This window comes from Dama dama, chromosome 20, assembly GCF_033118175.1.
Source record: "Dama dama isolate Ldn47 chromosome 20, ASM3311817v1, whole genome shotgun sequence".
NCBI lineage: Eukaryota > Metazoa > Chordata > Mammalia > Artiodactyla > Cervidae > Dama > Dama dama.
Window position 1 is genome coordinate 84,302,314 of NC_083700.1, and position 16,644 is coordinate 84,318,957.

The 16,644-nt window shown below is 44.4% G+C and overlaps 1 long non-coding RNA gene across 1 annotated transcript in view; it reads right to left on the reverse strand.

Annotated features, from left to right (window-relative positions):
• Window positions 1-1,812: 1,812 nt before the first annotated feature.
• Window positions 1,813-16,644, reverse strand: part of LOC133040296 (uncharacterized) — a 46,072-nt gene continuing 31,240 nt past the window's right edge. Inside the window, exon 3 of the long non-coding RNA XR_009688944.1 lies at window positions 1,813-1,887. This is a non-coding gene — a long non-coding RNA (uncharacterized LOC133040296). The remainder of the gene's footprint in view (window positions 1,888-16,644) is intronic.

A 16,644-nucleotide genomic window follows, 5' to 3' on the forward strand; every position in this document is an offset into this window, starting at 1 on the left:
ATTATAGCATTCAGAGTCTAGAATTTATCTTTGACTTATGTTCCTCTCAATTCTTTCTGAGTGGAAGTTCATAGCATCCTTCCAACCATCCATCCAGAAAGCAGAATCTACTTGGGCTTCAGGATGGTATTTAAACAATAGCCCATGTTATTTTTATATCCATTTCATGTCTTTTCATGATTCTGGATTGTTTTTGTTTTTTATTCCTCCTATAGACCTGGGAGCCCCTGTCTACACTCCACCTTGCCACCAGTTATTCTCCTGGTCAATTCCTACTAATGCTCCAAGACCTTCTTAAGAACTGCCTCTTCCTTTGTTGGTTCTTCCATCCCCTCCATGTACCACCTGTGTTTTCCCATTGCACTTTATTCCCATTGTATTTTACTCTGTTTGAAACTTTCCCAATCTGTATGGTTATTATCCATACGCTTGCTGTCAGACTCTGTGTTCATTGATACTCCACCTCACTTCTACCTCTGCATCAGGGCCTGATTGCCTAATAAAAACTCTTCTGCTTCTCCTGCAAGTATGTACCCATCAGTCTAAAAGGCAGCTTGGCTAACAACCTTGATGCCATTCACTTAATCGAGAGGCATTTATTGAGCATTTCCTATATGTCAATTACAGAGATTAACAAGGTCCTCTCCCTCCAGAGGCTCACAGCCAGGTAGGAGAGCCAGACATGGGCACATAAAAATGAACCAAAAGCTTCTACCAGAGGATGTCAGTGTCCTATTACAGCCTAGACAGCGTGTCTTCTTGGAGTTCAAGAGACTCCTGCTGGCTGTATGGACAGGAAAGGACTTCCCAGGGGAGGTAGGGTTAGAACAGGGAGTTCAAAGAAGAGAAGGATTCAGACAAAGAGATGGGAAGGGCATTTCAGATGGAGGATCTAGTGTGGCAAATGTGCAGAGGTCGTGGGCTCCTGGTGTGTTCATGGGGCGTACAGATTGTCAGAGTGGGAAGACATCAGACTTAATTCAGCCTTGGGGGCTGTATCTAGCTGATATCAAACAGGGGCTGTGTGATTTCTCTGAGCTCCAATTTCCTCACCTGTAAACTGGATTGTTATATTATCTGTTTTATCTGCTGCGCAGGGAAGTTGGAAGAATCAAATAAGACCATATATTGTTTGGAAGCACTTTGTAAGTTATAAAGCAATACACTCATGGAAATCAAAGAATAATAAAAATCAACAATATAGCTAGAAAAAAGGAGCTGGGGAAAGAAGGGAAATCCTGACGTATGTTATACATATTTAAGGCAGGGTTTGGGAAGGCCTACAAGATTCTGGATTTGTTTTTCCGTTTGGATCTCATCATCCCCAGTTTCACTTCTGTGAATTCTTCCTCATCAATCTAGCCCCTCAGCCCCAGGCCCCAGTCTGGATTAGGTGCCTATCTCTGCATTCCTAATCCCACTTAACTGGCAGAACAGCCTTTTAATTTCTTTTAATATATCTGTCTTCCTGACCAGGCTGAGAGTTCACTGATAGCAGATACCATTCCTTATTCATTTTATATCCTCAGTGCAAGGCACCTAGTGGGCAAGCAGTAACTGGGTGCTAGGGATGACTCTCCTAGTGGCTATGAGTCATGAAGCTCCAGGTGGCAGTCATTTTGCTAAGCACATGTTAAGAATTTGCCCATCTCTGCAACAACCCTGGGAAACAGGCCTTATTCCCATTTTATAGATAGAAGTAGTGAGTCTTGGGAAGCAAAATAACTCAATTATGTTTGCCCAATCTGTGAGCATTGGAATCAGCAGTTAAGCTTCAGAGTGCTATACCTTTCTTGTGAATTCATTTACTCACTCATTCCATCCATAATGATCATATGTCTACCATGTGCCAGGAAACAGTCCAAGCTGAAGAGGGATAAACAGGACCTGGAAGAAGGGATACACAGGATGTCAGATCATCCCGTTCTTGTTAAAAAATGTGAAACTGTTGTTGTTCAGTCGCTGAAGTCATGTCCGACTCTGCAACCCCATGGACTGCAGCACGCCAGTCTTCCCTGTTCTTCACTATCTCCTGGAGTTTGATGAAACTCATGTCTATTGGTGATGCCATCCAACCGTCTCATCCTTTGTCATCTCCTTCTCCTCCTGCCCTCAATCTTTCCCAGCATCAGGGTCTTTTCCAATGAGTCGGCTCTTCGCATCAGGTGGCCAAAGTATTGGAAACAGATGAGGGACCAAAGCACAGAGCATCCCAGAGGTGTGGACAATTTGGCTTGGGTCGGGGTGGAGGAGGCCTGCCCCAGAGGAGAAAGGGAGGCAAAGCCATTCTGTTCAGGCAGAGGAAGAGCCAAGTGTAAGGACAATAAGGTGGAAAGCAGCAGGTCTAGTGTGAATGTTTTAGGAAGTCTTCCTGACTAGACAGTGTGCTTCTTGAGGGTAGAAACCATGTCTTAACTCCATTTTCATAACCTTGCACAGAAAGTGTCCCCAACCACCCCTCCCCCTGCCACTGGGCCACACAGCAGGAGGTAGCAGCGGGCAAGTGAGCGAAGCTTCATCTATAGCTCCCATGGCTTCCCATTGCTCAGAGTACCACCCGAACCATCACCCCCGCTGGGTCCATGGAAGAACTGTCTTCCACAAAACTGGTCCCTGGTGCTGAAAAGGTTAGGGACTGCTGAGACACAGTGCCAGAACTGTGAAAGTTTGGTGAATGAATGATACTGGCTTCTACATTTAAAAGAAAAAAGAGTAAACTTCACATTTCGGGAAGACACGGGAAGGCTGAATGGGAAGATGACTCCAACTTGCAAGGGGCAGCCAAGGATGACCAGAAGTCAGAGAACTCACGTGCTTACCAAGAACCTCTTAGTTGGTTCCAAAGATCTCCAGGCCCCCACCTCAAACCTACTCTCATGTTAACAAAAAGCAAAAACAAGCCCTTGTCTAGGGTACTGTGGCTTTCGCAGGTTGCTAGGATATCAATATATTTACCCACAACCGCAGACGTTTGGCTCAAGAACAGCCCACTCGAGCCTCACATGAGGCGAGATCATGAGGATTCAATCTATGTGCGTTCCTGAGGGGCCTTTGAAATCAGCCAGGGAGTTGATAATTGCTCGGAGATACCACAGCTGTAGTTTTTCTCCAGGTTTTGCTATAATCAGCTTTTTTTGTTGTTGTTGTTAAGTCGATTTGCTCTGACTTCCTCAGGGGTTTCAAATTCAGTTGTGATTTGCACCTGCTTTTTTTTTTTTTTTTTTTTTTGAAACTTCAAAAACTTAGGAGGGAGAGAAAGGAGTCATATTTTTCCACTCCACATGCCCTGGGCTTCCAACACGGGGCTCCTCTGGGTCCAGAAGCTCTCGGGGGAACCAGACCTTTGGCTTTGGGGCCCTTTAGGTCGACGTGCAAGAAATGTGTTCTAGAGTAGGTTGAAATCCTGGTCTGAGTGCCAACACTAAAAGACTGCTGCCTCTGCAGTGATTTCAGGGTGGGAGTGAGAAGGACCCTGTCTGTCAAAATGCAGGACTCAGGGCTAACTCAAGACCCATATCAGGGCCAAGCACTTAGCTTTTACCTGCCTCAAAGGCAAACCAATTTGATCACAGCAAGGGAAAGCAAAATGAACTCACTCCCTGAATTTAAAAGCTCTTCCGAATTGTTACATTCTGTAGATGAAACAAGGTTATGCCATTTCAACGCCATCCCTTTCTAAAAGAGCTGCAACCTTCTCTTGGCATCACCATCACCCAGTAATTTTTGAGGATTCCTTTTCATGTAGACCCCTGAGCTACCTGTCAGAGCTGGATGCTAATTCACAAACATGCCTCCTGCTTCGTTCCCATAGAGAATGAGGGAAAGGATCTTCTCTTTGGTTGAAGTTATTACTTCAACCAGCAAGTGATCTTTTATCTAATTATTGGCAGCAAAGACAGCTTAATATCAACACTTCTAAAACTCTGTTTTAGGCTGATGACTGCACAAATGTAATTCTCATAGCCCATAACCTTTACAATGGCTCAATTTTTATGGTAATTTTAGTGACATAATTTGCAACTAATTCAACCTGAAAAATCTCATTGACAATTTATATTGCTCAAAACTGCATGTTCCATAGTGTATTATTAAAATCTTTTTCCTGAAGTTTTACAGTTCTAGTGGACAACTGGCAACCCCTGCTTTAAAAGGTATTCAGTCTAAACCATACTGACTATATTCAATGGCATATATTAGCTTTTCCCAGAGCTTCCTTTGCCAAACACAGTCCTGCAAGAAGATCATTGTGTGGGGAGTTCTATAATCTAAATCTGTGTTTGGTTCTGACTGTGAAGCAGCACAGAATCAAATGGACAGTAGAAATCATGAGGGTCCTGACAGTCTGCAGATCTGTGTTCCTGGGCCACCCCAATTTTGACATTTATAATAATTTTATTTTTTTGAACTTTCTTGAGTTTTATTTCATATCCAGATTTTAACATTAAAAGTACTTATTATAAAGAAATAAATCTATGACATTTTTTAATATCACCACTGGCTCTTCCATCCTCCTTCCCCCACCAGAACCTGAAATGAGCCTTTGTTTGTTTCACTGTTGAATTTAAGACATAATGACTGACTCTAAAATAGTCATGGAGAAAAGCAGAAGAAAGATAGTTTCTGTGCTTCTGCTTTCCCATGGGGAAACTGGGAAATAGAATATGCTTATAGAAACTCAGGCCTGATGTAGACATGCTTTGTCCATTCATGTGCTACAGAAATGTCTATTAGTTGTGCAAGTATAAATAACGTGAGAGATTCACTGGGCAAATCCAGAATTCCCCACAGTCAGTCTTATGCCTACTTTCCAGTCATTCCTTCCCTACAGGAACCCTCTGTTCCAGCTCAGGCGGTGTCTTCCAGTGTGGACATGTCTTCTGAATGCCAACTCTGCCTACCTCTGCCTTTTTAAGGAAGACTTCTCATCAGCCATCCACCCCGGGACTCTCTGCCTCCTTTATATGTATTTACCTCTTTCAATCATTTATTCATTCTATTATATATATAATATAAAAATCGATGTCCAACGTCCACATCCACCATCCACAACCATATCCCACGACACTGCATCTATGTCCACATCCAACATCTATACCCATATCCGGCATCCACATTCTCATCCACTCCAACACCCAACATCCACGTCCATGCACAACACCCACACTCAATGTCCACACCCTCATCTACATCTGATATGGAACATCTACACCTGCATCCAACGCCCATGTCCACATCCATATCTATATATTCTATTTTTATTTCAGCACTCAGGTTCTATCACTTGTTTCAGGCCTCATCATTTGCCTCATTTTGATATGTTTATCTGTAAAGTGGATATCTTTCCTTCCCTGTTACACCATGAACTCCTTAGAGATAGCAATATAATTTAATGATTTTTGTATCTTACACTGATACACAGTAGGTCCTCAAGGTATAGATGATGTTGGGAGAAAGATAGCACCCCCCAAACATACCCCCAGTGTCATTGTTCTGGGCAGGTCAGTCACCTCATCTCATTTAATCCTTGTGACCTTCTGACCTTGTCTGTTTTACTGTGATCCAGCCACACTAGTCTGTTTTTAATGCCTTGGGTATGCAAGATTGTTCAAACTCTGACTTTTGTACTGGCTGTCCATTTGCCTGGATTTCTTTCCCCACCAGATCCTCCCATGGTTGGCATTTTCTCCCCATTTTTATTTACTCTCCAAAGTTACCTACTGTTAGAGTCTCACTCTGACCACCTTAATCAAGGAACCCAACGCAGTCCCCACCCTGGGTTATTCTACATTCTAATGTCCCTTTTCATTCTCCCCATAACACTTATCAACACCTGAAATTAGCTTATTGATCTATTTACTTGTTTATTATCTGTCTCCCCATGCCCCTTCCCCAACTATTGTATAATAAAGAATAAGCCCCATGAAGGCAGAGGTTATACTGACTTGTTTGCGGCTATATTTATAGCCTAGAATCACATCTGACACTTAGTACATGCTCAATTGTCATCTAAGGAGAAAATAACGTTGAGTGGATACCAATTTTGGAGATGTGGAACCTGAGGCTTATGGATGTGGAGTGACACGCCTCCTGTTGGCAATTTGTAATTGGCAAATCTGAGACCCAAAGCCCTTCTCAAGACCCAGGCCTCTCATGTTACAGGAAACTGCTTCTCCATAGACATAGGTACATTCATAGAAACATGATGCTTCTACATTGTTCAGATCTGATGTTTCTCTTGTGTCCTTGTCTGCTTTGAAATTATAGACAAGCAGACATGTGGGTCTCTAATTTCAGAAAGTTTTATTCACCAGTGTAATAGCAATAATAGTTTCTGTATTTGTTAATATGCTAAGGTCTTTGTATATGCTTATCTCACTTAATTCCCATAACAACACTATGAGGAGGAAAATTTTATCTTCATTTTTATGCATGAAAGAAACATAGCTCATGAAAATGAAATATCTTAAAGTCAATGGTATCAAGACTAGAATCAGAAGATACTAATAAGGTAATGTGAGAAATGATGGGTAAAAGGCTAAGGGAACCAAGATTCATCTCTTTGGTGCCAAAACCTGTATTTCTCACCCTCATGTTAGACTCAGGACTCTCTAAAAAGCAGGCTCTGTATGTCTCAGGAAACTCAAACGGGGGCTCTGTATCAACCTAGAGAGGTGGGATGGGGAGAAAGATGAAAGGGAGGTTCAAGAGGGAGGGGATATATGTATACCTATGACTGATTCAAGGTAGGGGAACCAGAGATCAAATTGCCAACATCCGCTGGATCATCGAAAAAGCAAGAGAGTTCCAGAAAAACATCTATTTATGCTTTATTGACTATGCCAAAGCTTTTGACTGTGTGGATCACCATAAACTGTGGAAAATTCTGAAAGAGATGGGAATACCAGACCACCTGACTCACCTCTTGAGAAACCTATCTGCAGGTCAAGGAAGCAACAGTTAAACTGGACATGGACCAACAGACTGGTTCCAAATAGGAAAAGGAGTACGTCAAGGCTGGATATTGTCACCCTGCTTATTTAACTTACATGCAGAGTACATCATGCAAAATGCCAGACTGAATGAAGCACAAGCTGGAATCAAGATTGCTGGGAGAAATATCAATAACCTCAGATATGCAGATGACACCACCCTTATGGCAGAAAGTGAAGAGGAACTAAAAAGCCTCTTGATGAAAGTGAAAGAGGAGAGTGAAAAAGTTGGCTTAAAGCTCAACATTCAGAAAACTAAGATCATGGCATCAGGTCCCATCACTTCATGGGAAGTAGATGGGGAAACAGTGGAAACAGTGTCAGACTTTATTTTTTGGGCTCCAAAATCACTGCAGATGGTGATTGCAGCCATGAAATTAAAAGACGCTTACTCCTTGGAAAGAAAGTTATGACCAACCTAGATAAGCATATTAAAAAGCAGAGACATGACTTTGCCAACAAAGGTCCATCTAGTCAAGGCTATGGTTTTTCCAGTGGTCATGTATGGATGTGAGGGTTGGACTGTGAAGAAAGCTGAGCGCTGAAAAATTGATACTTTTGAACTGTGGTGTTGGAGAAGACTCTTGAGAGTCCCTTGGACTGCAAGGAGATCCAACCAGTCCATCCTAAAGGAGATCAGTCCTGGGTGTTCATTGGAGGGACTGATGTTGAAGCTGAAACTCCAATATTTTGGCCAACTCATGCGAAGAGTTGACTCATTGGAAAAGACCCTGACGCTGGGAGGGATTAGGGGCAGGAGGAGAAGGGGACGACAGAGGATGAGATGGCTGGATGGCATCACCGACTCGATGGGCATGAGTTTAAGTAAACTCCGGGAGTTGGTGATGGACAGGGAGGCCTGGTGTGCTGCAATTCATGGGGTTGCAAACAGTCAGACAAGACTGAGTGACTGAACTGAACTGAACTGACTAATGACTGATTCAGGTTGGGGTTTGACAGAAAACAACAAAATTCCGTAAAGCAGTTATCCTTCAATTAAATAATAAATAAATTTTTTTAAAAAGCAGGCTCTGAGATGGGTACCAAGGATATTAAGACTCATTCTCTGACCACAACAAGCTCTCAGGCTAAACAAGGAAGATCTAGTTTGAACAAGAAAGGAGCCAACGTATGGGATGAGGGTGAGGAGCAGAGGGAGGTGGGCACACCTGAATGGGAGTAAGGATAGACACAACTGAACTTCACTTTCTTCAGTGTCACACCAGGGCTGTAGTGGGGGAAAGTCACTTGCAAATTCCATTTCAGTGGTGTTGCCAGTAGGAGAGAGCCTACTCAAGTATGGTGCTGGAGAAGCATGTGGATGAAGGGACTACACAGCCATAGAATGTGACTGGAGGCAGCCGAGGACAGCAGCGTGATTACAATGGCCCCTAGATCCACTAACCTTCTTCCCTTCATGGCCTCATGCCAGTCACCCTGACTCATGGGTCCCTGGTTGCTGGAATCCTGCAGCAGCCCAGTTTTCTTCCTGGGTCACTTGGTTCTGCTTTCATTTTCTGATACAGAATGTGGTCATCATGTATATTAAGCTTACAACTTTCCTTATACTTTCAAAGCTTCTTGCAGACTGAAAAAAAAAAAAGTGGTCTTGTGACAATGTGGTCAGCTCCGTGAAGAGTCCACATCTGATCAGAGGGACAAGGGCTTCCTTAACAGAGTGAGGTCTTGGCCTGTTGAGTCAACAGACCCAACTTTCCCTACCAAGAAAGTTATCTTGATCAGTGTTCCAACAAGGATGGAATACATGCTCAAACAGGGTCATTTGGGGAACATTTAACGAAAGGACCGTGACTTAGGTCCAAGGAAATCAACAGGAGATGGTATGAAGGAAACCTTGGGGCTGGCAAAGGAGGGAAAGCCATTACCATCACTTGGTCTTAAAGGGGCAAGAAGGGGGAGAAGTTCCTGGAAGCAGAAGAGGATAGTTGCAGGGAGAGGACCTCCTGAGAAGAGGCTACCTTTGATAAAGGAAATCACCTGAGCCCCAGAAACCCTGAAAGGAAGGGACTGGGGAGAGCAAACACACCAGTCCTACTCTCTGCACTGCCTGCTGATGCATCCCATAGGCTGGAGTCACGTGGGAGCTAGCGGGCCAGAAGCTCACTGACGTGGTCCATGTAGGCCAGCCTCTTGGAATGCAGAAGAGTGAGAGCTGACCTGGAGCAATATGGACGCTTACCAGCACAATGGTTATGGCTGGTTGAGGGTAACTATACCACGAGTAATGATTTTGGCAGATAGCTTCCATTGACTACTTGATGTATACATAGCACTTTGAAAACTCATTCATAGATTAGCTCATTTGATCCTCACAGAAAGCCCATGACATAAGCACTCTCCTGGTCCCATTTTTTAGACTGGAAACTAGAGACTACAAAGATACTGCTTGTAAACAGAGGAGTGTGGGCATGAACCAAGTTGGCCATGATTACACATCCAGTGTTCTTTGTCTACCAGACCTAAAATGAAAATGAAAAGTAGGTCTACCAGACCGAAAATTCATCTTACCTAAAATGAAAATTGATGATTTAGGTAGTAAAGCATTGCTAAAATGGAGGGAGTGTCTGAAATATAACCTGCGAGACAAAGATGTGATATTTCCATAAGCTTTATTTGGCTTAAGTGAGATTGAATATACATACTTCATTTAAGAGATATTAAAGTATAAACCAAGAGAAAAGAGAGAGAGAGAGAAACCAGAAAACAGAGAGAGAGCGTGCACCAGTTGCATATAAGATACAGGCCAAATGTCTAATTATAGTTGATAAGGCCCCTTATGATCTGTACCTTGACCCGACTCATCTTTCCCCATTCCCTGTGGAGCACTGTGTCCCAGCCAAACTAAATTTTATTTTAGTTCTCTAAATAGCTCTCACATCTTTGCCCATGTTGTCCCTTTGGCCTGAAATACTTTCCCCTGCTTCCCATTCACCCATCTTAAACTCTATTTATCTATCAGGCCCCAACTTTGAGTTTTCTTTCCTCTTTCTTCCCTCTTTCCTTCCCTCCTTCCTCCTGCCAAAACATATTTACTGAACATAGTACCTGCAGGCACAGTGGTAGGTGTTTCTGACACGGGTCCCTCCCTCATGGAGTTTCTATGAGAAAACCTTCCTTCGTGCTCATGTCTGGGTTGGGCGGCTCTCCTGGGTGTTTTCTCAGCAGCCTAAGCTGATCCTATTACAGTCTTTTTGCTCTGCATTCTAGGACCTTGGTTCTGTCTCCTCCACTAGACCATGGGCTTCATGGTGGTAGGACTGTGTGTCTACCTGGGTGTTAGTTTCCAATTGTTGCTGTATGTAACAAATTACCATGAACTCATGGCTTAAACCAACCCAAATTAATGACTGTAGAGTTCTGGGGTTGAAAGTCCAATACAGCCCTCACTGGGCTAAAATCAAGTTGTGTGGAGTCCATGTTCCTTTATAGAGGCTCTATGGGCAGAATATGTTTTCTTGTTTTTTCCAACTAGAAGCTGCCTGCATTCCTTGAATGATGGTGCCTTCCTCCATCTTCAAACCCATCAGTGACTGGTGGAGTCTTCCCCACTTTGTGTCTCTCTGACACTGACAACAACTCTTTTGCCTTCTCTTTTAATCATTTAATGACTTATGTGATTATATTGGGCCTACCAGGGTAGTCCAGGCCTATATGAGTCAGCATTTAGCTTAGGGGCACATTTAGTGCTGCCAGCAATGAACAGATCAATCAAATTATTGTTTCCCATCTTTCCAGTAATAATAACAGCTTCTGATAAGGAATCCTGATCAAATCATCAGCCCTTCCCTTACCGCAACTCTGAGAACAGCTGAGCCTGGCAGAGGCCTTGGGGATCACCTGGGTCATACCCTTCACTTTATGGAAGGGACAGAGCCAGTGACAGGGCAGCTTATGCAGGTTCATACAGGCATCCATAGACAGGACAAGAAGGGGGACCACTACTGCCATTTATGAGGTGACTGCCAGTACCCTGAAGGCAGGGACTCCACATTAAATGCCCCTATAGCATCAGGCTTCCTTAGAACTTTCTGCTCCCCAGGTCTTCATGTTGCTAAGAAAAGATAAAACCAAGGGAATGTGCTTATAGACAGAGCCTCTTTGTTACAGAGAGATGCTCCTACTCATATTTCTCACATAGGAATCTGGGATAGACAGTCTACAAATCTCAAAGCATGTTTTTCTGCCTTTCCCTTATAGCTTAGGCTGAAGCCAGACCCAAGCTATAGCTTCTTTGCTCAGAGCTTCCAGGTCCCGTTCTGACCCTGCTCAACTTTCCCAAGCAAACCTGCCTTCTCCATGCATTCAATCAACAGCATCTGGATGTCCCTACTGAGTGCAGTCCCTATGCTAGATGTCAGGTACATTGCAATGAACAGACAGAGGTGGATACTTGCCCTCAAGGGGCCTGTAATCAAAGAACTTCCAGGTTAAAGGCAACCACACTCAGTCTCGAAGTTGTCTCATTTTGAAAAAAACAGAGAAGAGAGAAAGAGAGAAACACTTTCAATCAGAGTGGGAACAGGCAGGAAGAAAAGATATCATGAAAGGAAAAAAAAAAAAAAAGACAGAGGCACACCAAGACCCAGAGGAAGGAAGATGTGGTAAAATATCTAGAATCACAGACGCAGAGACAGGACCAAAGAGTCTCCCTACCACAAACACATCTTCTCCATCTGCAGAAGATCTCAAGGAAGGGTTTTGGCTTCATGATGTATAATCCCTGTGAAAGTCCCTGCCATGCTAGGGAAGAAGGAGGCTTGGGTGTAAGGAGACCCTCCTTGGAAGCTCTGTGGTACTCCAAGGAGCCTGGTAGGGAGGGGTAAAGAGTGTATGATCCAACCTTACCCAAGGGCTGCTCTGAGCTCCCCTCCTCCATGGAGCCCTCCCCAGCATCTCTGAACAGAAACTACTATCCCTGCAATGAGCTAGCAGGGATATCAGTGAGGGACAGCAGTGAGAAGGAAAGGAAACCATTTGCTCTACATGGAGTCTCAGCTCAAAGTACCTTGCCTTGTCCTGTTAGCTGTGATTTCATGTGCCATGTTGTGACACAGGCTAAGTACAGCAGGAACTCTATAAATGAATGGTCTTTCCCTCTAAGACTAAGAACAGAAACCACTAATTCATTCTCATTTAATCAACTAGTGTCTATTGAGCACCTGTAGTAGACTGTACTGGATGCATGTTCACATCCCTAGGCTTGACCACACAGAAGATGTTTACAATCTTGAATAATCAAGGATTCAGATCCCTCCTTTATAGACAAGGGAAATGAAATGCAAAGAAAGCAAGGGCCCCAGATAATGCCAAGACTCAGACCTTCCTGGAACTAACCTTCAGCTCTCTCACCTCCTACCCCCAGCCTAGCTCTACCTATCATGTATATGCAGCCTGACACATACATGAGCTCAGGAGATTTTCTGCTTCTCAGGCTGAGGACCCAGAAGGGAACCTCCAAGATGAATCAAGAGATGCTGTCTTCTAAGACAAGAATGCTGTTTAACTCATCTTTATATCCTCATCACCCAGCTCCAATCCTTGGCACATAGTAGGTTCTCTGAAAATGAGTTGAAGAAATGAATTAATCTCTATAGTATAGACCTCTCAGATCCTAGAATCTTTCCTGTCTCATTCAAGTCTTAGCAGAGGAGACACCAACCCCAACCTCATAGCCCCTTTGCTGCCCTATTCCTAGATAAAACATGTACCATCAGCCAAAAGTGGTATTGTCCTTGAGGCATGCTGGGACTTCCTCATGTGTTGTTAGGGATGTGGGAAATTCAGGCTTGGAAGCTGGGGCAGGAGGGACTAAGTGGTGGTGGTGTATGATGGCAGGAGGTTCTAGACAGGGTGTGGTACCAGTAGTTACATAGGACCCAGGATGATGTCCCCCTTTACTCTGACGGGAGACTCTCAAGGGGCTATAACTTGCAACCTATGACAGTAGCCTCTGCTCCACTCCATTCAGAGTCTCAGTCTCCCCTTGACCTGGAATGAAGCTTTGTCCATGTCTTCCAAGCAGTGCTGGAAGCCATGTTTTCACCCTCATCACCACAAGTACATCCTGGGGCAGGGGACCGTCTCCCCTGAAATGGACTCAGAGACATCTCCTTAGTCATCTTGGGCTGCCATACAGAATACTATAGACTGGAGGGCTTAAACAACAGGAATTTATCTCTCACAGCTCTGATGGCTAGAAGTCTGTGATCAAGGATCTGATCTAAGATCAGCATGCCTCAAGGATGATAACCAGGGCTTTCTTCCTGGTTTGGAGACAGCTGCGTTCTCACTGGGCCCTCACATGATAGAAAGAAAAGACAGCAGGCAAGCTCTCTGGTGTTGCCTCCTGTAAACACACTAATCCCATCAGGAAGACCCCGTCCTCTTGACTTCAACATTAACCCCTAATGGTCCCATCTCCAAACACTGTCACTTTGGGGTTTAGAGCTCCAGCATATAAATATGGGTCATGGTGGGGGATGTGTGTTCAGTCACCTAGTTGTGTCTGACTCTTTGTGACTCCATGGACAGCAGCACACCAGTCTTCCCTGTCCCTCACCATCTCCTGAAGTTTGCCCAAGCTCATGTCTATTGCTTTGGTGATGCCATCCAGCCATCTCATCCTCTGACACCCTCTTCTTCTGCCCTCAATCTTTCCCAGCATCAGGGACTTTTCCAATGAGTTGGCTGCTTTCATCAGATGACCAAAATACTGGAGCTTCAGCTTCAGCGTCAGTCCTTCCAACAAGTATTCAGGGTTGATTTCCCTTAAGATTGACTGGTTTGATCTCCTTGCTGTCCAAGGTACTTTCAGGAGTCTTCTCCAGCACCACAGTTTGAAGGCATCAATTCTTTGGCATTCTGCCTTCTTTATGGTCCAACTCTCACAACCATGGCAGCGGGTGGGAACACAATTCAGTCCATGAAACCTTTCATACTCATCCCCGGTCCCTCCCACAGGCCAAATTCTGTACTAATCAGCAGTTATATAAAGGTAGGAAGGACTTACATCCTGCCCTCCAGGGACTCGAAGGCCTTGTGGGTACAGGGATGGAAGATGGGGAGTGTAGGTAAGGACACACCAAGATAAAAATACAGTGCAAAGAATTGTACAGACTGCTTTGGAAACACTTGAGAAGTAGTGACACTGCTTAGAGAGATTTGGGAAGGTTTCATGGAGGAGCTAATGGATGAATTGGGCCTTCAAGGTTCAGTGGATTTTTGCCAGCTAGACAAGGAGCATAATAGTACTCCCAGTTAGGGAGGAGCATAGAGCATGGAAGAGCATGGTGGATATTGGGAAGACTAACCAACCATGTGGATGGGTGTGTGGATGTGGGCATCAAACAATAGAACAAGCCCGGAGAGACGTCTGGAACTGGCTATGCTGCAAGGCCTGGGCCAGCCTGTGTGGACAATGGGGTGAGAGGGACATAGGTATTGTCTATGACCTGATCCTGTGGTCATAGCTTGGGAAGCAATCCTTTAAATGGGACCAAGGCAGTGAGATTTGTGGGTTAGACTGTCTTAGTCCATTTAAGCTGCTGTAACAAAATACCACAGGGAGCTTATAAACAAGAGAAAATTATTCCTTAAGCTTCTAGAGGCTCGAAATCCAAGATCAAGGTGCCAACATGATCAGGTTCTGGTGAAGGCCCTCTTCTGGGTTGCAGACTGTGAATGTCTTGTGTTCTTACCTGACAGAAGGGGTGAGGGAGCTCTCTGGACCCTCTTGTGTGTGTATGTGTGTGTGTCTGTGTGCATGTGCATGTATGCACACACACATGCTGAGTGCCGAGTCATGTCTGACTCTGCAACCCTATGGACTGTAGACTTCCATGCTCCTCTGTCCATGGGATTTTTCAGGCAAGAATACTGGAATGGGTTGCCTTTTCCTTCTGCTGGGGATCTTACTGACCCAGGGATCAAATCCACTCCTCCTGTGTCTCCTGTGTTGCAGGCAGATTCTTTATCTGCTAAGCCATGGGGGAAGCCCTTAAGAAGACATTAATTCCATTCATAAGAGTTCCATCTTCATGACCTAATTACTTCCCAAACCTAAACCTTCTAGCACCATCATACTGGGCATTGGGATTTCAATATATGATTTGGTGATTGAGGGGGCCACAAACATTCAGATCATGGCAGAGACCAACAAGGAGACTGGTAGTGGGCTAGGTGAGAGGCAATGAAAGTCTGAATATGGCAAAAGGCTGTGAGAAAGGAGAAAGGCGAGCCAGTTTAAGGACCACTGGACAGGTAGAGTGGACAGGATGAAGGCCAGATCAGACAGGAGAAAAGGTTCGGATGCCTCCAGGCTTCCCACAAGGGGCCTTAATGCATGATGGTGCCCCTTACAAAGGTGAGAAATGTGAGGAGAGTGCCGATTGAAGGTAAAGACAAATTCCATTTTAGACAGCTGTGTTTGAGGTTCCTCTCAGATACTAGGAGAGATGCTTAGGGACAGGTCTGGAACCTCAAACAATGGCTGACTGGACATGTGGCTCTGAGATTCTGGAGACTAGGCAGTACTACTATCAGGGGTGGATGTAGGGAGAGGTTGTATTGAAACTCGCAAGACCCTAAGTATGTGACAGACAAACAATCCACCATCTTTCTGTGCCTCAGTTTCACCCAAAACCAACCACTGTTAGTATGAGAGGGATTCTTCAGGCTTCAAACTGGGGTATGCAAACACCAAGATTAGATCCACACTTTTGGGTGAGAACAAGCCCCTACCTGTCCCATAATCCAAGATTTTGCTGGGATATATTAGCCTTTGATTTCCTAAGTTCTTATATCCTTAAAAATGCACCAACTTTCCATCTGGGCTTGAAGGGAGAAAGATCTCAGCTTACAGGAGAACTCAACCTTCAAGACAGCCTGTTTTTCAGCTGAGTATTACACACACGAAGTTGTTTCTGGTACAAGATGACAGCGTTTCCCCATTTTCCCAATGTACTTTTTTTCCTCCAGCCATCCAAAGGAGCACCTCAAGACGTTCACATTTCCATACTTTCAGTTCAGTTCAGTTCAGTTGCTCAGTCATGTCTAACTCTTTGCGACCCCATGGACTGCAGCACGCCAGGCTTCCCTGTCCATCACCAACTCCTGGAGTTTACCCAAACTCATGTCCATTGAGTCGGTGATGCCATCCAACCATCTCATCCCCTGTCGTCCCCTTCTTCTCCTGTCTTCAATCTTTCCCAGCATCAGGGTCTTTTCAAATGAGTCAGTTCTTCACATCAAGTGGCCAAAGGATTGGAGTTTCAGCTTCAACATCAGTCCTTCTAATGAACACTCAGGACTGATCTCCTTTAGGGTGGACTGGTTGGCTCTCCTTTTTGTCCAAGGGACTCTCAAGAGTCTTATCCAACACCACAGTTCAAAAGCATCAATTCTTCGGCTTTATGCAATAATAAAAGGCAGCAAAACCTCGAGTCACCAAGGCCCCCAGGTACCTAGGAGAAGATGTTTACGGCATAATTTCGCCCAAAGCACATCTGCCCATCAGCCTTTTTCTAAACCTTGGAGAAAGAAGAAGCAGCAGAAACTGCTGAAATGTGAAAATAATTAGAGAAGAGACTTTCCCAGGGAACAAACATGGCCCACACTGTACAGAGGAAAGAACAAA